The 25512-nt window shown below is 45.7% G+C and overlaps 1 protein-coding gene across 1 annotated transcript in view; it reads right to left on the bottom strand.

Moving 5' to 3' along the window:
- SUFU (SUFU negative regulator of hedgehog signaling) overlaps window positions 1-25512 on the bottom strand; it is a 1639861-nt gene that overhangs the window by 1050980 nt on the left and 563369 nt on the right. The window lies entirely within an intron of this gene.

The raw sequence follows: 25512 nt of genomic DNA, 5'->3' as shown, positions 1-25512 counted from the left end.
CATTGATGCTGTGTTTTTTGCTTTGGAGAGGGCGGCTCTTACCTGAGCATCTGAGATGTCAGGGGTGCAGCACTCTGCTGGGATAGATATTTGCCCCTTTGGTGGGGGGGGGGGGTGAAGTTTGCGCTGAACCTGTCAGCTAGGATGTTGGCAATGTTTGTGGTGTATTTTTTGTCATTTTGGACTAATTCTGAGCATATCTGGGAATTCCCACCCAGGTTCCTAACATAACTAAAGAAAACCTTGTGATTATCCTTAGTGTCCTGTGCAATTTTTCTCTCGAAGCTTGCTTTAGATGCTTTTATGAGTGCCCATAGTTTTTTGCTAATACTGATCAAAGATGCCTTCCCTTTTTGGGATTTTGCTCTATCATGTAGTAGCTTCCTCCTTCTATTGTATAGTTTGTTTATGGCTGGGGTCCACCAGACAGGACGTCTGCCTTTGGTGGATTGTGTCTTGGTTTTATTTGGGATTGTGTGATCCACGCATTCCTGAACGTGTTCATAGAAAACGTTTATAAAGGATTCTGCGGTCTGGGCCGTACTTTCCACATGCCCGGGGACTTTGAAGGATTCCACCTCGGTTTTGAGAAGTGTGAAATTTGCTTTAGAGAAGTTTTCACTGTGGTTTTCTGGGCAGGGGGTGGGGTCGGGATGTGAATATCCAGTGAGATTAGTTTATGGTCTGATCTTACCAGTGAGGGATACACTTCTGGTCTGGAGCATAGAGTCCCCATGATGGTGATGATCAGGTCCAGTATGTTTCCCCACTTGTGGCAGTGGTAACAAGTTGTTCCATAGCATTTGATTTTAAAAATTCTAAGAACCTTTGGGCTAGGGTGTTGGAGCTAGACTAATACTCCCAGTCTATGTTTGGGTAGTTGAAGTCGCCCAATATAATGGTGTTTGGAGAGACCTTCATATTTTCCAGTGTTCTCAGGAAGGACGAGTGGGGTTCCTGGGTTTGGGAGGGTGGTCTGTAGCAGGCTATAAACTGGAAGGCAGTTTAACACACTGTTAGTTGCACATGGATAGTCTCTGATGCTTCGTGCTGTGCCACCAACCTGGAGGTGTGGGTATCTTTGACGAATATTCATGCTCCCCCTCCTTTTGTGGTTTGGTCCAAGTTTTGGGGCCGAAAAGCATGGTATGAGGTATAACCTGGTAGTGCTGGGGTGCTCTCGGGAGCCTTGAATCAGGTTTCTGTTACTGCACAGATATCGATGTTCTCCATGCTAAGGAGAGTTTCGAGTGTGTGCATCTTGAGGTTTAGACTTCTGGCATTGAGTAGCATTATTCTTAGTTTCTTATCCCTTGTGATACCTATGGAGGTGGGTTTGCCTTTTGAGCCTTACCTAAAAAAGGCACTATGGGGGTAGCAAGAGCATTTGCCAACATCCGAAAGCCCAGGGGTGACAGGTGCAAGCCGTCCCTAGCGAAGCATCGTGGCTTGTCGAGCATGTCATCCCAGGCTGACAGGCATTGGATCCCCTTTGAATGACACCAATACTTAAGCCAATTGTTGAAATTGATCATCTTGTCTTCATATTGTGGCATCATTCTTGGTGAGGGTAAGATGCTACTCAAGGTCAGGGTCATACCGGCCTGGGCTACATGCTCAGAGAGCTCCTCTATGTCTCTTTTCATGTAGTCCAGGGAGGTACATCTCAGGTCATTCACACCAACATGGACAATGACTGAGTCATATTTGTACTTGCCTTGTAGTGACCTGAGTGCTTGTGTTAAGTGGCGGATCCTAGCGCCCGACAGGCAGCTCACCGTGACCTTCTCCTTGTTCAGCCTGGTGAGCGGGACGTCAGTGTGCCTGACGATAGAGTCACCTATTACAAGTGTATCGGGTGTGCTGTTTAGCCTTAAGTGCTGTGACTGTTCGGCATACTGGCTTTGTGAGCTATATGTTGCACGTGTTTTGTTTTGGGGTAGCAGTTGCTTGGGTGTCTGCTTTGGAGGTCTCTGCTGCTTAGGCAGATTTTTATTTAGAGCCTCCGAATATGTTTTTGTGTGTTTGGTTTGCTGTCGTGGTAGGACTATGTGAGACTGGAATTGTAGTGAGTGTGGTTTCCTTCTCCTCCCGACTGGTTACGCCATTACTTAGTTGAGAGAGCTTAGCTTCCAGTTTGGCTATATGGTTGCATCTCTCACATGTGTTGGAATTTGTTGGGAGGAGGAGAGGGTTGTCTGTGTACATGAGGCAGTTGTAACATTGCCTCAAGATTCCCAGATTCACCAGCTGGACCGGAGAGGAGATTGACAACTGATCTTTGGACATGCTAAAATAGTATTGGGAATTCCTTTATAATTGAAAAAAGGGCCAATGGGGAACAAGGTACTCAAGGGGAGTTTGAGAGGGTGTAGTGCTTTTAATTTTTTAGTGCTGACATGGTGAGCAAGTGCCAGGTAACTTAAATGCAATGTGTTACAGGTAACTTAAATGCAAAAATGACAAACAGTAACTTTCTTTCAAGTGAAACAAGGAAATAAGTACAGTAAGCAATGCAGATATCACTAGGGATCCACAGAAGCGCTGAAAAGCCACGTTTTAGGTGGAATTAGCGTTTCAGGGAAATAACAAGCATACAAACAAAGCTAGATTCAGCAGGCCTGGATCTAGTCTATGCTACAGAAAACAAGGTGTACCAATTTCAGTAAGAAACGGTTCAAATATGCAGGCACTATAAGCCTTTAACCAGAAATTCCCAGCTCAGAAGGGCAGAGTCCAGCCTCTCCTCCCACAAGAGTGCAGACCACAAACCTTCTTAATGTAAAATAACTGTCCTGAAGCCCAAGTGCTTAAACCAGAACTAATACACTTTTAGAATAACAGACACTGAGCTCTCAATCAGCAGTTCCCAACTTAGAAGGATGTAAGCTACCTGTCATGCCACCACAGTGCAGGCCACAAACCTTCCTAATGTAAAACAACTGGTCTGAAGCCCAAGTGCTTAATTCAAAAGACTCAGAATGATAGCTACACTTTAATCAAGTTACTACCAAGCAGTAATAAATACAATTGAATACTTTTTAAAGAATGCCTGGATTAGTGTTCAAGTTATACAAACAAAGCTAGATTCAGCAGGCCTGGATCTAGTCTATACTACAGCAAACAAGGTGTACCAATTTCAGTAAGAAGCAGTTCAAATATGCAGGCACTATAAGCCTTTCACCAGAAATTCCCAGCTCAGAAGGGGAGAGTCCAGCCTCTCCTCCCACAAGAGTGCAGACCACAAACCCTCTTAATGTAAAATAACTGGCCTGAAGCCCAAGTGCTTAAACCAGAATGAATACACTTTTAGAATAACAGACACTGAGCCCTCAAATCAGCAGTTCCCAACTTAGAAGGATGTAAGTTACCTGTTCTGCCACTACAGTGCAGACCACAAACCTTCTTAATGTAAAACAACTGGTCTGAAGCCCAAGTGCTTACACTAAAAGGCTTTGAATGAGTTACACCAAGCAGTAATAAATACAATTGAGTACTTTTAAGATGACACAAAAGCAAAATAAAGTAGGAAGAAACACAAATACAGTAAAAGCAGATAAAAAAAATTAAGTGGAAAGAGAGAAAGGAAAGAGAGAAAGGAATAGCAAAAACTAAGCTGATTGGCCTTCTCAAACGTTTAAGACCTTAACTAGAGAACGTGGATCTATCAAAATATGAGTACACTTGTTGATTGCTGAGATAACATCTGATGGCTTTTAAAATTTCTTTTAACATTTGCTGGTTTTGAAGGCTTCTTAATAACAGAAAGTTGTCTTTTAGAATCCTGATTTTGTTTTTGCTCAGGCTCTTCCTGTGCTGTGTCCCCAATTCCCACTTCAGAAATGTATTTATTTTACATGGAAGTTTAACCTCAAGCTGCTTTCCTAACAACATGGTCTTAACTATTTCCCCCCTAAGGAAATAAGACTTCATGGCTTTTAACTGCCTTTCATTGACAGTGGACTTGAACATTTTACAATATCTACAATCTGCTAAAGCTTGTACGGCACAAATGCAAATCCCACAGTGTGTTAAAGTCTCAGGATATAACCACTTTTCAAAAGCACAACTGTTTAACAACTCTGCAAAGAAATTAAAGGGAGCTATCCCCCAACTCAACAATGGTATCCATAAAAAGGGTCTTAGAAGAACACACCCCAGCAAACCTAAACCCAAGTAACAGCCTGAAACACGAGCATAAGGACCTTAACGCTGAAAACACAAAAAACACAATTACTAAATCAACTTTAACACTCAAATCAATAATGTATACATTATAAACTGGAAAGGGGAACTTTAACATCTCTATCTATATTACTATTGGCTAATTCCAACAAAAACAAAATAACCGTAGAAATGACCATAGCTGCAAAGTACTCAATAGATCACTGAATAAAACATTTTTTGTTATGCATCTTCTAAAAATAAATAAATAAGTCTGAGGGGACTGGCTGCAGTGCTTGGATGTGGATCCACTTCAATGCCGCCAACACAAAACGTAATTTTTTTTACTCAGAGTCTTAAATTTTACAATCTGATAATCACTATCTGCATGGTCTCGAGTGACACCACTAGTACTTATCTGATACCAGGCACACAAATATAAATCACTAAACAACTTAAGTGAAGGCTGCCCTCAACAGCATGGAGGAAATATACACTGGTGGCTGAACGTGATCTTACACTCTCCACCACCATAAGAACAGGCTTCATATTAAACACCCCATGGGGCACTGTCTTTTGGTTTAGTTCCGCAGACCCTTTTGTACCTCTGGGTTCCAGTGCTTACTCACTTACAGTAAACATACTTTATTCCTCTTGTATTTACATGGATATACATACGCACATGCAAGTGCATGCGTAAGCTGATGTCCAGGGAAGACTGTAATACTTTCCAGCACTAAAACCTATTGTCCCAGCACACAGCAGTAAACTGTCACTACCAAAGATTGCCAGGTTGGTGACCTCCCAGTTACTGTTTCACCCTTGTTTTAATACACAAATGGTCAGGTCTTCAAAGCAGCCCAGCCAATTACAGGTGGATGTAGGCAACTTGTCATCAATAAGCCACGAATACCCTTTTATCAATTAATATACTGATAAAGGACCAGGTACTAACGGTATAAAAGTGAATAAATAAAATATTCTACTTTAAAAACAGAGACCTCACAGACCCAAGCATTAGGGTAGTGGTCTTCTTTTTTCCAAACTGTTTTTATTCATTTTATAACACAATAACTTAACAATACAGTAACAAGAAAAAAAAAAGTTATGTACTCACCATAATGTACCATCTGAGTAGTTTGACTTCAATTGTCAGCAGGGGGTTTCGGATCCGACCCGGCAGCTTCCCAAGCTAAAGATCTGAGCTCCAAGCTCCTCCCCCTTACCCATACTACACTGCAACCTCCTTCCAATCCACAGATCGAGCTTGCCAATACATAAACTAGGCTCACCAGACCCAGGGCACTGAGCCCAAAACACAGACATAAACCACCAAGGTCAAGGGGAAAGAGGGAGGGAAGGTTGCTGACAAATGAAGTCTAACTACTCTGATGGAACGTTATGGTGAGTACATAACTTCTTTATCTGAAGTAGTTAACTTCATTTGATCATCAACCTGTAGGACAGAGTCCCCAGCTACCAAAAATCTTGGGAGGCCCTTAAGGAAGGATATTCCGGAGCACTGCAGAACCAAAATAAAGTCCTTCCTCTAGACACCATATCCAGTTTATAATGAGTAATAAAAGTGTGAGAGGAAGCCCAGGTAGCCACAGAACAAATATCATCCAGGGAAACTCTGGACCAAAATGCAACAGAAGTAGCCATAGAATGAGTAGAGTGAGCATAAACCCTGTCTGGTTCTGGTAAACCATGTTCCTTGTATGCCTGTAAAATACAGAAAGATCCATCTAGCAAGAGTCACCTTTAAAACTGTTTTTCCCAAAAAGGGGTTAGCAAAGGAAACAAAAAGCTGATCAGACTTACGGAAGGGTTTAGACCTATGTAAGTAAAAGCATAACTGTCTGTGAACATCCAGCAAATGAAGTTTGCATTCCCCTTTATTTTGAAAGTTAGGGAAGAATACTGGGGGATTAATAGACTGATTAATGTTTGACTCCGAAGCAACTTTAGGAAGGAAAGAAGGGTTAGTCTTGAGAGACACCCTATCCTTAAGAAAAACTAAGTACGGGGGTTTCATACATAAAGCTTGAAGATCCGACACTCTTCTGGCCGAAGTGATAGCCACCAGGAAAGCTGTCTTCCAAGACAAAAAGTTCAAATCAACTGATGCTGTGGGTTCGAATGGAGGCGCAACTAAGGCCTGAAGAACCAATGTCAAATCCCATGTAGGAGAAGGATGCTTAATAGGAGGTCTCAGTAAAAAAGTACCTTTGATAAAGGTCTTACAAATTCAGGCAGCAGCTAGAGAACCTGAATTTTCTCCTACATGGAAATGGGATACAGCCGCCAGCTGGACTTTCACTGTAGAAGAGCTGGCCCCCTGCTAGAAAATTTGAGACAAAAAATCTAACACCGCTGGAACATGAGCAGTAAAGAGATCCAAATTTCTCTGAGAAGCCCAAATGGAAAAATGCTTCCATTTACTATGGTACACCTTCCTGGTAGAGGGACTTGTGTGCCGCCACCAGAATGGACTTAACGGGAAAAGAGAGACTGGGAGTCCTGGCAATTAATGGAACTGGAGCAACCAAGCAGTAAGCTTGAGATTGTCCAGATTCGGTGAAGGATTTCCCGAGGGATGCCAAATGAGATACGGAATGGGATCCAATATCCAGGGCGGAGCTACTAGATGAGACCGTAGGCAGGGAAACCAAATCTGATGGGGCCAGAATGGAAATATGAGGATAATCCTGCTCCCCAACCGCCGAGCTTTCTGTAAAACTTTTGTCATGAGAGGAAGCGGGGAGTACACATAAAGAAGACCAGGTGGCCAAGCATGGACAAGAGTGTCTCTGAGAGTTTCTCCCCGTGGGGGAATCAGAGCGAAAAACTCGCTGCACTTCGCGTTGGATGGCGATGCGAAGAGATCGCAGCAAAGCTGACCCCACATGAGGAAGATCTGTTCTGCTACATAAGGGTTCAGAGACCACTCGTAAGGCAAAAGGATAGTACTGCTCAGTTTGTCCGCCAAAATGTTGGACCGACCCAGGATGTGCACTGCTATCAGAAAACAATTGGTGGAGATCAGCCATACCCACACTCTCATGGCCTCTCGACAAAGTGGGAAGGACCTGGTTCCCCCTGTTTGTTGATGTATACCAGACCACTGACATATTGTCTGACTGAATCTCAATAGTTCCTAGAGGAAGAGAAGCATGAAGGGCCTGCAATGCTAAAAGGACTGCTCTCATCTCCATAACACTGATATGCAGAACAGTCTCGTTTGGGGTCCACGTGCCTTGGACAGTCCTGTCCGAGCAAAGCCCCTCCACCCTGGATGGGAGGCATCCGTGGTCACCATGGCTTAAAAAAAGAGCATCCTTCTCGTAGATCCTGGGATTGAAGCCACCACTTGAGAGAAGCTTTGCACACCTTGCTTAGAGGAATCAGGAAGTCTAGGGGCTGGTATAACAGAGACCACTGAACTTGTAACGTCCACTTAACACTATCATATGCAAACGTGCACAAGGAAAGTATAGTTGTGTACCTACCATAAATGTAGATGTTTGAGTGTATTAATTGTTGCAGTCATTACACTTGGGTTATCCTGCTGACAGGCTACCCACAGTCAGCCTGAATTCCAAAGTCCTGGTCCGGCGTTGGTTACTATCACCTCTTCCCTGACGTCAGTGTGACAGGGGTATACAAGATACAGCCGACGCCATTTTATTCAGTTTTTCTTGCCCCAGATGTCAGGTGCCCCCAAGAAGATAGGCAATACATATTGCTTATAAAAACATACACTAAAATAAATACTTCCTCTACAAGCAAATACACCACATAAGTTGTATAGGATAGAGAAGTCCCAGCAAAGAAAGGGGGTGGAGGGTGGTAACCTGGACTGCAACAGTGAATACACTCTTAACATCTACATTTATGGTAGGTACACAACTGTATTATGTTCGTGTTTCACTGTTGCAGTCATTACACTTGGGTTGAATCCCAAAGCTGAGGTAGGGCGGCTGGGTCTAAATATGATTAGGAGTGGCTATGAGGCCCTGCAGAATTGCAGTGGCAAAGCCTGCTCTGGATTTAGAGTAAAGAGGTAAGTGATAATGCTTGGTAAAAGTGTGCATCGAACTCCAAGTTGCAGCCTCCAAACTTTCCTCGGTTGGTACTCCTCTGAGAAAGGCTGCTGAAGTGGCTGCTGCCCTGGAAGAATGTGGCCTAATATTCTTAGGCACTGATTTGCCATGCTGTGCACAGCAGAAGCGAATGCTGTGTCCTATCCATTTTGAAATAGTCTACTTTGAAATAGCCTTTCCTTGTGATCCTGCAGCATATGCTACAAACAGTTGCTCAGTTTTTCTGAAGGCTTTTGTTTTGTCCAAGTAGAAGCGTAGCTACCTGTATATGTCCAGAGAGTGCAGAAGTCTCTCCCCTTTATTCCGAGGATTTGGATAAAATGTTGGCAAATGAATAGTTTGGTTAAGAGTCACACTGGATACTACCTTTGGCATAAATGTTGGGTTTATCCTTAGAGAAACCCTGTCCGGATGAAAAATGATAAAATGTTCCACTGCCATTAATGCCTGTAACTCTGAGACTCTTCTTGCTGAAGTTATTGCTATTAACAGAGCAGTTTTCCATGATAAGAATTTTATCTCAGCTGTATTGGCTGGCTCAAAAGGAGGCAGTGTGAGCTTTTCCAAGACAAAGTTGAGGTCCCATGCAGGTATCGGTGCTCTCCTTGGGGGTCTTATGTTTTCTGCCCCTCTGAGGTACTGTCTTAGCAGTGGATGTGAGAAAATAGGAGGTTCCGTATTGTAATGAGCTGAAACAGCAGAGGCATGGATCTTAATTGATGAGAAGGATAGGCCTTTGTCCAGCATCTCAGTTAGATATTGTAAAATCAGAGGAATTACGTCCTCGGCCATTTTGAGCATCTGTTTTTTTGGCATGGATGACTGTCCAGGAGAATGCTGTACTTGTTTCTTTGTCTTTAAAGGTGTTTTAGACTTTACGGCTGCTGAAGTGGTCTTGATAGCAAGCTGTGTAGGTCTGAAAACACCCTCAGAAGCCGATGCCTGCTCAGTGGCTCCGTACCCATCTGAGGGAATTGTTTCTGCAGGCCCAATACCTTGAGTTTCCAAAGGCCTAGCTGTCCCCACGTGGGAGTCGGAGGCGGCCTGTGGCTCTGAGGTAGCAGGTGTCAGGGACTGCGAAAGCGCCTCACTGAAAACCGGCGAACCGGCGACTGGCTTATAAGAGGCTTCGTCGTCGGTTTTGGACCCCGGATGCCTGTCTTTTTTTTTGTCCTTGCGCTTTTTATGGACTCTGGTTGTCAATTGTTCCGACGGCATTATATAGTTAAACCTTCGGCCAAAGTAATGTAAAGCAAAATCGAACAGACGCTTAACAGTGCGTTGGTTGGATCTAGCACAAAACCGACAACTAGCAACGTTGTAGTCAGGGCCTAGGCAAGGAATACAGTAGGAGTGAAAATCCTTATGAGGTATTTGCTTCCCACAAGAAATACAATTGTTAACTTTTACTGACATCGGTCTGGAACAAGAAAAAGTTTCCCCAACTGGGTACTTAGCATTACTGAAGACTTCGGAACTGAAATTCAATTTCAAAAATCTCAGGAGTCAGCCAACCGGCACTTGCAAACTGCTTTTGCTTCGGGCAACGCGCAGCAAGTAAGACTGAAGAAAATGGCGTTGGTTGCATCTTATATACCCCTGGCGCACTGAAGTCCGGGAAGAGGCGACCGCAACCGACGCAGGACCAGGACTTTGGAATTCAGGCCGACTGCGGGTAGCCTGCCAGCAGGATAACCCAAGTGTAATGACTGCAACAGTGAAACACGATGAATATCCAGATTTATAGTTACTGCCATGGACCCGAAGGCTCTCAGGACTAACTCTGCTGGGGGTGAAGGAGTATGAAGAAGCAACAAGACATGAAGGGTAAGGTTCCGAAGTCTGTCTGGGGACAAAAATATCCTGGCCTGAAGAGAATCTATTCTTGCCCCATGAAGTACAGAATCTGAACAGGCTGAAGAGAGGACTTCTTAAGGTTTATTGCAATACCCAGTATGTTCGACAACTGAAGAAAGGAATTTCTGGCTAGCACAAGTTGATGCCTGGTGGGGGTGATGAGGAGCCAATCGTCCAGGTACGGGAAGACCTGAATGCCCTGAAGCCTCAGGTGGGCCGCTACAACTGCCATGACATTGGTAAATGCCCTGTGGGGCTGTGGTGAGACTGAAGGGTGGGACCCTGAAATGGTAGTGACTGGCTCCTAGCTGAAAGTGGAGGAACCTCCTGGAATGCCTGTCCATCAGGACATGGTAGTACGCATCCTTGAGGTCTACCAAGCACATCCAGTCTTCCTCCTGCAAGAACGGCAGGATGGATGGTAATGTGACCATCCGGAACTTCTCATTGGCAATGGACAGATTGAGAATTGTCCTAAAGTCCCCCGTCTTTTTTGGCACCAAAAAAAAACCCGGAACAGATGCCTGATCTGGGGGAACCGGCTGGATTGCTCTTTTACCTAGCAGCTTTTCCATTTACAAAGCTGTCGCCTCTCTTTGAGCGGGTGGGGGCGTCCGGGAGGCACCTTGTGGTTAAGTGACTGTTTATGAAGGAAACTGAATAACCTCTGGATATTATTCAAAGCACCCAGCGGTCTGATGTTATGGACACCGATTGAGCTAGGTGCTTTGAAAAAACGCCCCCGACTGCCTCCAGAGTGGAGCAGTCAGGCAACCCCTCAGGGCTGCTGTATGGGTCGATCAGAAAAAGGTTCCCGTGACCAGAAGTTCTTTCGTCACCCTCTGCCTCTGGGCCGGCGTCCACCTTGTCCCCCTCTGCCTCTAAGGGAAAAGGAGTCAGGAGTGTTCCAGGAATGCTGAGACTTCCGGAACCACAATTTCTTCTGCCCTCACTGGTTCCTGGAGAAGGACCTTTGAGGGTTGGAGAAGTGGATCCGGACGGCCAACAGCATCTTCCCGTCCTTCTCACTCTGGACTAGCATGTCTTGGACGGTCTTCCCGAAAAGGGTCGAATCATCAAAAGGGGCATTCGCGAAGGACGCCTTGAAAGGTTCTGAAAAATCGCAAAGCCGGAGCCAGGCATGATGCCGCATGGCAATACCGGACCCGGCCACCCTAGCGGCTCCCTCAGTGGCGTGGGAGAATAAAATCATGGATGTATTTGTAACCAATTTAAGAGTGTCCATACGAGCAGAGAATGACCATTTATCCTCGGATGAAATGGACTCCGGGGGAGACTCTGCATACTCTGTCATGAGGTCGAGCTGAAGTCTAATCACGTGGGCCATACAGTTCAGCGCCCTTATGGAAACGGTAGCTGAAGCATACATCCACTTTCCAAGATGATCCATCGCCCTAGACTCCTTGTCCGGAGGATGGACCGAGGAACTTTCCTGGGCCAGTTCCTTTTTGGTGGCTGCCACAACCACCATGGCATCAACTGGGGAACCCTTACTCCATGCAGGCATGACAGTAGGAGGACTCAACACTTTATCTGGATGTTTTGGTATTGGCTCTAGAGTGTCCGGTTCCATCCAAGCACTGGTGGTAATGAGGACCACCAGAGGATCAGCCAGGGGGACACCCAAGAGGTAGAAAGGGGGGGGGGGGGGAGTCCATGTGCCTCCTCTTGCACTGGCATCTGCGAGGGACCTCCTCGGGGGGACTCACCGGGGAGGGCTCACAAACAGTTTCGTATTACTCGGGGGAACTATCTGGAGCATATCAGACACAGGCTGGCTCTGGGATGACTGGATGATAGAAGACATACTCAACTGTGAGGGAGCAGGGTCGGACTCTGAGGAAAAAGTGAGGGGTCTCAATCCTCCTGAGAGTACCCTCTCCACAACATCGAAGGCTGAAGGGGAACCGGCTTCCTTGAAACTGGTGGAACAAGTAGCCGTGCCCCTTGAATCCAATGAGGGGATCGGAGCCGAGCCCAGAACAGCCGGACCAGAGGGATGGTATGCCCCAATGACACCAGAGCAGACAACCCACTCATCACCTCAGATACAACGCCTAGATCTCTGCTTCGAGAGAATGGATTAGACATAGGATTAGGCAAACTTGAGGGCATGGCCGGCGTTGAGGTTGGAGAAACCATCAGCGCCGACCCCCTGACTCCGGGACTCCTCGGATTCAAAGACTCCTAAACCCAGGGATGGATTGGAAGGAGCTACCGGGGCGAACATCAGAGCCGAACTCCCCGCTCTGGCGGGAGGGGGAGCCAGCAACACTTCCATCTGCAATTGAGTCTCCAAGAACCTTCTCATCATCCGGTCCATGTCAACTTCAGAGAGGCTCCTCGTGGCTCTGGAGGACGCTACCGACACCGGCAGGGAGGGCCGATGCAAGGACAACCTCGAAATGGGCTGGGGGGGGCAACGGATCCGAGTCCACTAGTCCTCTTGTGACCCTTCTCCTTGTCTCTCTCTCTTTTTCTCTTTCTCTATCTTTCTCTTTGTGCTTCTCCTTCCTGGCCTCTCTATCGCCCTGTTCTGAAGTGGAAGTGTGAGTCCCTGACAGGGGAGGAGAACCAGAAGCTTGTACAGCCACAGCTGTGGCTGAAGAACAGGAAGAAGAAACCGCTGATTCCACTGGAAGAAGACCAGCCAAAATCAGCTTGGCCCTGAGATCCCGCAGGGCCCGAGGGTTGGAGGCTGCACAGATCTTGCAGCCCGAAGTAAGATGGGGACCCCCTAAACACATCACACACAGTGTGACTATCGGCCGGTAACAGCTTATGGCCACACACTGTGCATTTAGAAAAGTTCGGCTTTTGAGATTCCGACATAGCCACCCTACACTATTCAAGGCTAATTAGCCAAATGCACACACATGCCAAGGGCGGGAAGGGGAGGCCTACACTAGGGGAAAAGTTCTACAACTTTAAACTTTTTTTTTTTTTTTACGGTAAACCCGAGGGAGAACAAGGAAAAAAAAAACTACTCACACACACACACACACACACACACACACACACACACACACAGCTAAAGTTTGATCAAAAATTCCACTCTACCTTCCTGGAGCTCAGAGATCATGTCTTGGCGAAGCCGTGGCAAACAAGATCTGAGGATAGGAAGGAGGTTGCAGTGTAGTATGGGTAAGGGGGAGGAGCTTGGAGCTCGGATCTTTAGCTTGGGAAGCTGCCGGCTCAGATCCGAAACTCACAGGCTGATCCTCAAATTAAGTTAACTACTTCACATCAAAAACTATATACAATGTCCATAAAGTACAGTTTTGTACCTACCATAAATGTAGATGTCCGAACTGGATAGCATCTGCAGTCATAACAACTGGGTTGTCCTGTCGTCAGGCAGCCCTTCAGTCGGCCGGATTCCAAAGTCCGGGTCCGGCTTCGGCTGATGTCGCACTTCACCCGACGTCATCTCTGTTGGTCTTCGGGTATAAAAGCACCAGCCGACGCCATTTTCCGCAGTGTTTCTTGCCCCAGATGCCAGTAGCCCTCTTGAAGGCTAAAATTTGGATAGATGCCAATGCTTCCAAAAAGATAGAGGTAAACACAAAAATAAGCATGTATGTACATATATACAAACAAATACACCATAAAGACCCCCACCAGCTAGCTATTAGGAGGGTAAACACCTAGGAGTACCACAGAGGGAAGGAGGAGGGTAATCCTGACTGCAGATGCTATCCAGTTCGGACATCTACATTTATGGTAGGTACAAAACTGTACTATGTCCTTCATGGATGCATCTGCAGTCATAACAACTGGGTAGAATACCATAGCCAACTAGGGGAGGAGGATAAAAGTAGATTATGGTGTGTTTAGGATCCCTTGCAGTACAGCAGTGGCAAACCCTGCTCGGGATCTGGAATATAGAGGCAAATTATAATGCTTGGCAAATGTATGCACGGAGGTCCAAGTAGCCGCCTCAATAATGTCTTTGGTTGCCACTCCTCGTAAGAAGGCTGTGGTAGTGGCTGTTGCCCTTGTAGAATGAGGTCTTATGTTCTGTGGATTTGGTTTTGCATGGAAGGAGTAACAGAATCGTATGCAATTTCCTATCCATTTGGAGATTGTCTGTTTGGAAATAGCTTTTCCTTCCCTTCCTGTTGCATAGGCTACAAAAAGTTGGTCAGTCTTTCTGCTATTTTTTGTTCTGTCCAAGTAGTAGCGTAGCTGTCTATGTACATCCAAGGTATGCAGTATTCTTTCCCCTCTGTTTTGTGGGTTGGGAAAGAAGGTAGGTAGGTGGATTGCCTGGTTTAAAGACACTCTGGATACCACCTTGGGCATAAATGTAGGATTAGTCCTCATGGACACTCTATCTTGGTGGAAGATTAGGAAGGGTTGCACTGCCATTAAGGCCTGTAGTTCTGAAACCCTCCTTGCTGAAGTAATTGCCAGTAGGAAAGCAGTTTTCCATGACAGGTGTTGTAGGTCTGCTGTTGCTGCTGGTTCAAAGGGTGATAGTGTCAACTTTTCTAGCACAAAGTTTAAGTCCCAAGCTGGTAATGGTGGTTTCCTTGGAGGTTTTACATTCTTGATTCCTCTGAGGAACTGCCTGAGCAAAGGGTGTAAAAAACAGGTTGATCAAAGCTGTATTCTGCTGAAATAGCTGATGCATGTATCTTGATGGAGGAGTAGGACAGGCCTGAATGAAGAAGTTCGGCCAGATACTCCAGAATGTTAGGCATATCTATGTTTGACACATCTTTTCCTCTTTCCGTACTCCAAATGACAAACCTTTTCCATTTTCCAGCATAGTTCCTTCTTGTTGAAGGTCTGCGTGCTTCAAGAATAATGTCTTTAACTCTTTGGGAAAGTTCTGGATTAGCTGCTGCTATGTGATGTTCCATGCAGTCAGTTGCAACGTTTTAGGTTTGGATGTATGATGCTGTAGTTTTTCTGAGTTAACATCAAAGGCATCAGGGTATTGGCCACATATTGTTCCGAGACATGCTCCTCAGCAGTCGGTACCAGTGTTGTCTTGGCCAGTTTGGAGCTATCAGGATTATCTTTGGGCGTTCTTCCTTGATTTTTAGTAGTACTTTGTGTATCAAGGGAAGAGGTGGGAATGCATATGCTGTTAGGCCTTTCCAGCTGAAGGAGAGCGAATCCACTTTCCATGCTAGTGGGTGGAATGTCCTTGTGCAGAACTTTTGAGCTGGTGATTGAGAGGTGATGCGAATAGATCTATCTGAGGCATTCCCCATTTCTTTGAGATGGTCTTGAAGATGTCCGGGTGCAGCTTCCATTCGTGGGCATCCGATGTGGTTCTGCTTAATATGTCTGCTAGAGTATTTTCTTTTCCCGGTACAAATATTGCCTGTAACTGGATGTTGTAGCTGAGTGCCAGGGTCCACAGCTCCAAAGTCATTCTGCATAGGGGTATGAATGAGTGCCTCCCTGTTTGTTGATGTACCACATGACTGTGGTGTTGTCTGTCCTTATCATCAACTGGCCCTCTTGGAGAAATGGTTTGAACTTTTGGATTGCCAGTTTTACTGCCAGCATTTCTTTTAGGTTGATGTGCAGGTGAAGTTGATCCTGTGTCCACAATCCTTGCACGCATTTGTCCAGCATGTGGGCATCCTAGGTCTGAAGCGTCTGTTGTGATGGTCTGGCTTGCTTGACATCTGCGAAAGGGTAGGCCTGGGTTTGACTGACATGCCTGAGCCCACCATAGGAACTCCTGCTTTAAGCATGGAATTAGTGGGATTTCTGTTTCTAGGCTGTGTCTGTGTTGGGACCATAAATTCTTTAGGTACCACTGTAGTTTTCTCATATGTAGTCTGGCAAATGGGACCAAGATTATGCATGATGCCATGAAGCCCAAGGCCTGCAGTACTTTTCTTGCTGTTAACTTGTTCAGTTTTGTTAGTGCCAAGAAGTAAAGAGGGAGTTCTTTTGTTTTTCTGTAGTCAGGAATGCCATTTGTTTTACTGTGTCCAATTCAGCCCAAGAATGTCCTTGTTTGGGATGGTATCAGCCTTGACTTTTGTAAATTGACTGTGTATCCCAGTGCTTGTAGCAAGTAAATGACCCTTTGTAAATCTGTTGTCAGCTTGCTTTTGTTGTCCCCTTGTAGCAGGCAGTCGTCCAGGTATGGGTAAATTTGAATTCCCTGTAGTCTGCAATGGGCGATTACTGATGCCAGGCATTTTGTGAATACTCTGGGCAGTAGATAAGCCAAAGGGCAATGCTGAGAATTGATAGTGCTCTGATCCTGCAAGAAATCTGAGGTATCTTCTGCAGATTGGTCGAATGGGGACGTGCAGGTATGCCTCCTTGAGATCTAGAGTTACCAGCCAAGACTCCTTGCCCAGCATGGGAAGAAGTTGCTGTAGGGTCAGCATTTTGAATTTTGGGACAATGATGTATGTATTTAAGGTGGACAGGTCGAGAATTGGTCTCCAACTTTTTCCTTTCTTGGAACTAGGAATAGTCTGGAGTAGAACCCTTTCCTTGCTCTGCTGTTGGCACTCTTTCCACAGCTCTCATGTTTGCTAACTCCATTATCTGTTGTAGTGCCTCTGTTTTTGATTTGGAGGTAGATTTGGCATTCCTCTTTTGACTGGTAAAGTGTGGAAGTGAAACCGGTAACCTTGATCTATGGTTTGTAAAATCCACTTGTCTTTTGTTATGTAGTGCCAGTTCTTTGAAAATAAGGTTAACTTTCCGCCTAGAGGAGCTGCTATTTGTTCCCTGGTAGGCGGATTTAGGGTTAAGTCACTGTGGTTGTGCTGATGTAGTGGCAGTGGTTGTGTCTGTGCCTCTGTTGTTACCTTGCCACTGTCGTCCTCTGTAGGCACCTCCTCTGGATTGGTTTCTGCCTCTGGAACGTCTATTCCTGCCCCTTTGAAATTTTGTGGAGTCAGGAAAGGACCAATTTTGGCAGGCCAGTTCCTGCTAAACCTTGGGGGTTGAACCTGCAAGAAATCTTTAACCGTTTGAACAGATTTTGCCTTTTCTTCCATTTTCTTCATAACCTGCTGGGCAGGTGTACCAAACAAACTTGTCTTATCCATAGGAGCATCTAGCAACTTAGCTTTAACATGATCCGGTAAAGCTTGCTCCTTTAGCCATGCATGCCTTCTTATCACTGTGCCAGTCATGGCTGATCTAAATGAAGCCTCCAGTGCATCATAGCCACATTTTAAGGAATGGTTGCTAACCTGTTGTATGTTATTTACCATTTCTAATACATATTTCTTATCAAGAGATTCATCAGTGGTTAGTTTTTAGTTAACTGATCAAGCATAAACTCTTGGTATTGTATCATGTGAAACTGACAGTTTAAAGCTCTAGCTGAGAGAGTAGCTGAAGTGTAGACCTTTTACCCCATCTGTCTAATGACCTTGCTTCCCTTTCAGAAGGAATAGGGTTTTTAGCTATGGTCGCTACTGCCTTGGGACCCTGGGATATAGTTTCGGGTCTGCAAGTGGGGCCTTGTGAAGCTCCTGATCAGTATCTCCCACCCTGTTTAATCTGTCTCGTTTGCCAGGGGCTGGGCGTAAAGAATCTGGAGCGGAGCAGACATCATTGAAAGCATCATCCACCACAGAGAGAACAGGAGGTATAGCTAAGGCCCTGTGCTGTGGGAGGTGCAGAAAGGTCCTAAGTCTTTTCTGGAGTCTGAAAAATCCTGTTGCTGCCATTGGAACTGCTCTCGCATGGCATGTAAGGTTTCCCGAAAGGAGAATTCTTCTGGTGGGGAAGCAGCTGGAATGGATTCTTCAGCATCAGAATCTTCAAAATTGGAGAAAGGAGCCTCTGGCTGGTCAGTTATGTCTGATTCGTCAGGAGAATCATCAGAGGACACTGGCTCAGGGGCTCTGCCCTAGGTCTCTTCTCTGGGGCTGAGTGGCCCTGTCTGGGTGAGATTGAGATCCTCTAATTAATGAAATTAAATCTTCTGCCAAAGTAAGCATTTGAGAACTAGAAGAGGGCCTGATTGTGGGGGTTTAACAGGCACTGTCTTAGTAGTCTTGGCTGCTTTAGCCCTGGCGAAGGCCTTAATGGACATGGCTGCTGGAGGCCTAGCAGCACCACGTGCTGGGGTAGAGACATCCAAGGGAATGGTGTCTGATAAGTCAGTGGCAACCACCGTAGTGGATAAAATTTCTGAGGCCGATTCAAGAGTGGTAGCAGGGGCCTCAGTTGTAGAGATAGGTTCATCTGTACTTTGATCAGTTTTCGGTTTCGCCGAAACCGAGACACTCATGATTTGCTTAACCATGGTTTCGGCGAAACCGCGGACCCATGAGTGTCGGTCTTTATCTTTGCGTTTTTGGCAGATTGGGTAGTCGGAGGATCCGACGGCATAATGTACGCAAAATCAGTACCGAAAAACTGTTCTGCAAACTCTGACCGACGCCTATGCGTTCGTCGGTTGAAAGAGGTACAGGCGAACAGGCTGCTACGTCGTGGGCTGGGCCTAAACAAGGCAGACAATAAGAGTGGAAATCTTTATGAGGTATTTGTTTCCCACAGGTTAAACAATTATTAACTTTTTCTGACATCGGCTGAGGCAAGAAAGAGTCCCCAACGGGGTACTTAGCTTTAGAAGTCTTCGTAGTATTCGGTAGAAGTAATCTCTGGATCCGACCGACCGGCACTTGCGAACAGCTTCTGCTTGGCGCCACGGCAAGAAAGACTGAGGAAAATGGCGTCGGCTGATGCTTTTATACCCGAAGACCAACAGAGATGACGTCGGGTGAAGTGCGACATCAGCCGAAGCCGGACCCGGACTTTGGAATCCGGCCGACTGAAGGGCTGCCTGACGACAGGACAACCCAGTTGTTATGACTGCAGATGCATCCATGAAGGACATCTAAAAAAGCAACATACATTCAACACTTAATATTTCTCTAACAGATTAAACTATTTTGTCCAAGCAATTAAATGAGTTGTGTCATTAGCCCTTGCTTTTATAGTAGCAATCTCATTCTTACTAATGTATTTCACAAGATGAATAAACTCAACTTTAAAGACAGCAGTAGATTGGGATTTCCAATTTTTAGTAACAATTGTCCTGGCTATAGCGTGGATAGACCATAGTAAAAATGTTCGGTTTTCAGGAATGACTTCAGGAACAGGAAAGTACAGTTGTGTACACATACCATAAATGTAGATGTTTGAGTGTATTCACTGTTGCAGTCATCACATTTGGGTTATCTGCCTGCAGGTAGCCCTCAGTCAGCCCGAATACAAGTGACGTAGTATTTCTGTGTCGGTTGCTGTCGCTTCAGGACGGACGTCAGGTCGTCAGGGGTATAAAAACAGGGTGCTATCACCATTACATCAGTTTTTCTTGCCCCAAATGTCAGGAGCCCCCAAATAGGCAGCTAAGTTATGGTGGGGAAAAAATCACCAGTAAAATGTCAATACCAATACCAATAGTAATAGTCACAGAGAGGAGAGAGAGAGACAGAGAAAAAACAGGGGGCTGGAGGGAAGGAAGCCAGGACTGCAACAGTGAATACACTCGAATAACTACATTTATGGTAAGTGCACACAACTGTACTATGTTCTTCGTGTTTCACTGTTGCAGTCATCATACTTGGGTGGATTCCCAAAGCTGAGGAAGGGTGGAGGCAATCAAGAAGAGTTAGGGCTGGCTAGTAGGCCTTGGAAGACTGCTGTAGCAAAACCTGCCCTGGATTTTGAAAAGATAGGCAGGTGGTAATGCTTGGTGAAGGTATGTACAGAGCTCCAGGTAGCAGCCTCCAGGATGTCCCTGGTAGGGACTCCCCTGAGAAATGCTGCAGAGGTAGATGCAAGTCCTAGATGAATGTGTTCTGACACCCATAAGAGGATGACTTTTCATGGTGCTTGTAGAAGAAATGGATGCAGTGTGCTATCCATTTGGAAAATGTTTGTTTTGAAATGGCCTTGCTTCTGCCCCTGTTGCAAAGCTGACTAGTAACTGGTCAGATTTTCTGAAGGGCTTATTCCTGTCAAGGTAGAATCTGAGCTGTCTGTGCACGTCCAAAGAGTGCAGGATTCCTTTCCCTTTTATTTTGAGGATTAGGGAAGAAGGTTGGCAAATGGATGGATTGGTTGAGAGCCACACTGGACAACACTTTAGGCATAAAGGAAGGGTTAGTCCTGAGGGAAACCCTGTCAGCATGGAAGATAATCAAGGGTTCCACAGCCATCAAGTGCTTGTAGCTCACACACTCTTCTAGCTGAAGTGATGTCTAGAATCAAGGCTGTTTTCCAAGACAGGAATTTTAACTCTGCTGAAGCAGCCGGTTCAAGGGGGGGGGGAGCTTTTCCAGTACAAAGTTAAGGTCCCAAGCAGAGGTGGGTGCTTTCCTTGATGGCCTTAAGTTGTTTGCCCCTCTCAGGAACTGTTTGATGAGGGGGAGAGAGAACAGGGGTGGCTCAGTGTTGTAATGAGCTGAGATGGCAGAGGCATGGAGCTTAATGGAGGAGAAGGATAGGCCTCTGTGAAGTAATTCAGTTAGGTAATCCAGGATTAGGGGTAAGGAGGGCAGTGCTGTGTCCTCTCCTTTAGACTGAATCCAGGAACAATACCTTTTCCACTTATCAGCATAGGATTTCCTTGTACTGGGCCTTCTGGCTTCAAGGATAACGTCCAGCAACTGTTTTCTTAAAGTTGCTGGTGCAGAATTCAAGTAATAAGCCAGGATGCAAGACTTAGGGTTTGTAATTGTGGATGCAAAATCTGTCCCTCCTGCTGAGACAGCAGGGTTGGGGTCTGGTGTAGGTGCCAGGGTGGCACCATTGTCAGGCTGCGCAGGAGTGGGTACCAGTGCTGGCGTGGCCAGTCCGGGGCAACCAGAATGGACTTGGCCGGTCTTGTTTTACCTTGAGTAATACTCTTGTGAGAAGGGGCAGAGGGGGAAAGGCATAGACAGAGATTTTCCCATAGAAAGGATAGGGCATCCACTTTTCAGGCCCTGCTGTGAGGATGCCTGGTGCAGAATTTGCTGAGCTGGTTGTTGTAGGGGGAGGCAAAGAGATCCACCTCTGGAGTCCCCTATTTCTGAATCAGAAGGTTGAAGGTGCTGGGCTCCAATTTCCACTCGTGGGTCTTGGAGATTTCTGCTTAAATCGTCTGCCAGTGAGTTTTGCTTACCTGGCAGGAACTGAGCTTGTAGGTGGACTGATGTCCAAGGCCATATGCCACAGGGCCATGGCTAACCTGCAGAGTGGGTAGGAATGGGTTCCCCCCACTTGTTGATGTACCACATAACTGTGGTGTTGTCTGTTTTTATTAGCAGTTGTCCTGGAAAGAGTAGGGATCTGAAAGCTGTCAGGGCATTCTGTATAGCTAGCATCTCTTTCTGGTTGATGTGCAGATGAATTTAACTTGGGCTCCAGTGGCCCTGAATACATTTGCCACCCATGTGAGCCCCCCAGGCATAGTCTGATGAGTCTGTGGTCCGAGTCTGGGTGGCGTAGGGTAGAGTGAATGTCTGTGCCTCGTTGTGGTTGCATGCTTCTGCCCACCAAAGGAACTCTGTCCTTTCACAGGTTATGATAGGAATGACTGTTTCCAGGTCCTGAGAATGTTGGCACCAAAGACATTTTAAATACCACTGAAGTTTCCTCATATGCAGTCTTGCATATGGAATTAGCAGTATACATGAGGCCATGAACCCTAGGGCTTGCAGAATTTTCTTGCATATAGCTGGGTTCTGGTGGCCATTTGTTTGAAGTAGTCTCTCAGATAGACTTGCTTTTCTGAAGTGAGGAATGCCATCTGGGAAGTTGTGTCCAAGCTTACTCCCAGGAATTCAATCTTTTGAATGGGTACCAGTTGTGATTTCTTTTCATTGATGGTGTACCCCAAGAAAGTGAGAAGGCTTTTTACAAATGCCAGGTGCTGAAGCAGCAATTCCTAACTGTCCGCCTGAATCAGGCAGTCGTCCAAGTATAGGTAAATTTGGATATTTCCCTGCCTGCAGTATGCAATGGCTGGAGCCAGGCATTTTGTGAACACCCTGGGTGCAGTAGATAAGCCAAAGGGAAGTGCAGAGAACTGATAATGCATAGATCCTGCCCTGAAAAGTAGATACTTTCTGTATGACGCCCTTATAGGAATGTGCAGATAGGCTTCTTTTAAAGTCTAGGGTGACTAACCAGGTATCCTTGGATAACATAGGAAGAAGCTGTTGCAGGGTAAGCATTTTGAATTTTAGGACCACCAGGAAGGTGTTGAGAATTGAAAGATCCAGAACTGGGTGCCAAGAGCCCTCTTTTCTGGGTACCAGGAAGAGTCTGGAGTAGAATCCTTTACCCCTCTGCTCCCCCTCTGTTCTACTGGAACAGGGTGAATAGCTCTGATATTGAGCAGGGAAAATACTTGGTTTTGAGCCTCTGCCCACTGGTTTGGAGGAAGGTCTGGAAACCCACTTGGGGATGGCAGAGAATGGAAATAAAATTTGTACCTATGGGATACAATGTTGAGGACCCATCTGTCCTGAGTGATATACATCCAGTTTTTTGCATGAAGGGCAAGATTTCCTCCTAGGGGCACAAGCAGTTGGACAGGGCTGGGAAGTGGATTGAAGAAGTCATTGTGAGCTTTTTCCGTAAGGAGGTGGCTTACCACTCCCTGCTTTAGGGGTGGGGGCACTCCATTGCTTAGATCTCTGGATACCCTGAGATTGTAGTCTGGCTGGTCTGTTTCCCCTGGGTCTTGTTTGAGAAGACCTGGAGGAGGCTGGAAAGGACCAGTGTTTTTAAGGGCAATGCACACTGAATCTAGAGGGTTGCATTTGTAAGAATTCTTTAACAGTCTGCATAGATTTGGCTTTTTCTTTCATTTTTTAAGAACCTCTTCTGATTTTGTGCCAAACAGAGTCCTTATTCAAATGAGTGTCTAGTAATTTAGAGTGGACATGATCTGGCAAGGTCTGCTCCTTCAGCCAAGCATGTCTTCTCAGTACAGACCGAGTGACTGCTGCCCTGCAAGATGCTTCTAGGGCATCAAAGCCACACTGCAAAGTATGCTTACTGACTTGGTTTGCAAAGTGCATAAGCTCCTGCAATTCTTTATTTTCTGCACAGCCTGGAAAAGTTACCACTTTTTGTTTAATAAGCTCCACAATATGTTGGTGGTACTTTAGCATGTGAAACTAGCAATTCAAAGCCCTGATAGCAAGAGTTGCAGAGGTATATACACCTTCATACCCCATCTTTCTATAGCTCTCGAATCCCCGTCCGAAGGGGTGGGATTCTTGGCTGTAGTAGCCTTGATACCTTTAGGCCCCTGGGAAATGATCTCTGGGTCAGCAGTAGGATTCTTGAACAGAAACGTGCGAGTATCAGGTACTCTGTAGTACCTGTCCGGTTTCCTAGGGGCAGCAGGTAAAGTGTCAGGAGTAAGACTGGATTCCATGAAAACATCATCCACAACATCCAGAACAGGGGGTATAGCTAAAGGCCTGTGCTGAGGCAACTCTAAAAATTCTCTGAGCATCTTTTTGGACTGAGGATAGTTTTGGCATTCCCAATGGAAATGCTCTCAAAGTATGCAAGGTTTCACCAAAAGAAAAATGTCTGGAGGGTAAGCAGAGGGAATGGATTCCTCTGCATCTGAATCCTCATAGACGGATAAGGGCATGTCTTCAAAATCAGAAATGTCAGAGTCATCAGACTCCTGGTCTGTAAAACCTGAAGGAGAAGTAGAGTTGTGTACATGTACCATAAATGTAGATGTTCGAGTGTATTCACTGTTGCAGTCATTACATTTGGGTAATCCTGCTGGCAGGTTGCCCTCAGTCGGCCTGAATTCCAAATTCTGGGTCCTGCGTCGGCCGCTGTCGCTCCTTCCCTGACTTCAGGTCATCAGGGGTATAAAAGACGAGGCCTACGCCATTTTCTTTAGTTTTTCTTGCCCCAGATGTCAGGTGCCCCCTAAAAGGGTACCCAAAATTTATATACATATAAATACATGCACCAATATAAACTTTACCCTTCATCTACAAGCAAATACACCACATAGGTTGCATAAATCAGAGAAGGAAAGATAGGTTCTATCAGAAGAAAAAAAGGGGGAGTGGCGGGTGGGTAACTTGGACTGCAACAGTGAATACATTCGAACATCTACATTTATGGTAAGTGTACACAACTGTACTATGTTCTTCGTGTTTCACTGGTGCAGTCATTACATTTGGGTAGAGTCCCAAAGCTATGGATGGGAGGCTGGAGCAAAACAGCATTAGGAGTGGCTATGAGGCCCTGCAGAACTGCAGTGGCAAAGCCAGCCCTGGATTTAGAGTAGAGTGGCAGATGATAGTGCTTGGTAAAGGTGTGCACTAAACTCCAAGTAGCAGCCTCTAAAATGTCCTTGGCTGGTACTCCCCAGAGAAAGGCTGCTGAAGTGGCTGCAGCTCTGGTTGAATGTGGCCTAATGCCCTTAGACACTGGCTTGCCATGGTGTAAGTAGCAGAAATGAATGCAGTGGCCTATCCACTTTAAAATAGTCTGCTTTGAGATAGCCTTTCCTTGTGAGGCTGCAACATATGCCATTAGTAATTGTTCTGTCTTTCGGAAGACTTTGGTTCTGTCCAAGTAAAATCTAAGCTGCCTGTGAACGTCCAAAGAATGCAGAATTTCTCTGCCCCTTGTTCTGTGGATTTTTATAAAAAGTTGGCAGATGAATAGTTTGGTTAAGAGTCACACTGGACACCTCCTTAGGCATAAATGTTGGGTTTGTCCTCAGAGAGACCCTGTCTGGATAAAAAATGATAAAAAGGTTCCAGAGCCATGAGTGCCTGAAGCTCAGAAACTCGTCTTGCAGAAGTTATTGCTAAGAGCAGAGCTGTTTTCCACGATAAAAACTTTAGATCAGCCATTGCAGCTGGCTCAAAAGGTGGCAGTGTGAGTTTTTCCAAGACATAGTTGAGGTCCAATGCAGGCATTGGTGATCTTCTTGGAGGCCTTAAATTTTTGGCTCCACTGAGGTACTGTTTTAGTACAGGATGAGAAAACATTGGTGGTTCTGTATTGTAATGAGCCGATATGGCAGAGGCATGTATTTTAATAGATGAAAAAGATAGACCTTTGTCCAGCATATCACTTAAGTATTGCAAAATCTGAGGAATATTTGGCACAGCTGTATCAGTTCCTTGTGCCGGATTCCAAACACAAAATCTCTTCCATTTTCCAGCATAAGATTTTCTAGTACTAGGCCTTCTGGCCTCCAAAATGACATCCATCACATCTTTACTGAGAGATGTGTTTTGAATGACTACTTTATCCGCCATGCTGCCAGGTTTAAAGTCCTGAGTTGGCGGTGCAAGATCGGATTGTTTTGCTGGGACAGTAGAGGAGGTATCTGAGGCAAGGTCCAAGCTGGGCAATGGGACAAGCT

Source organism: Protopterus annectens, chromosome 14.part0, assembly GCF_019279795.1.
Source record: "Protopterus annectens isolate FY-2018-M chromosome 14.part0, PAN1.0, whole genome shotgun sequence".
NCBI lineage: Eukaryota > Metazoa > Chordata > Ceratodontiformes > Protopteridae > Protopterus > Protopterus annectens.
Note: the sequence above shows the minus strand (reverse complement) of the source record. Positions and strands in the feature narration are given on the sequence as shown.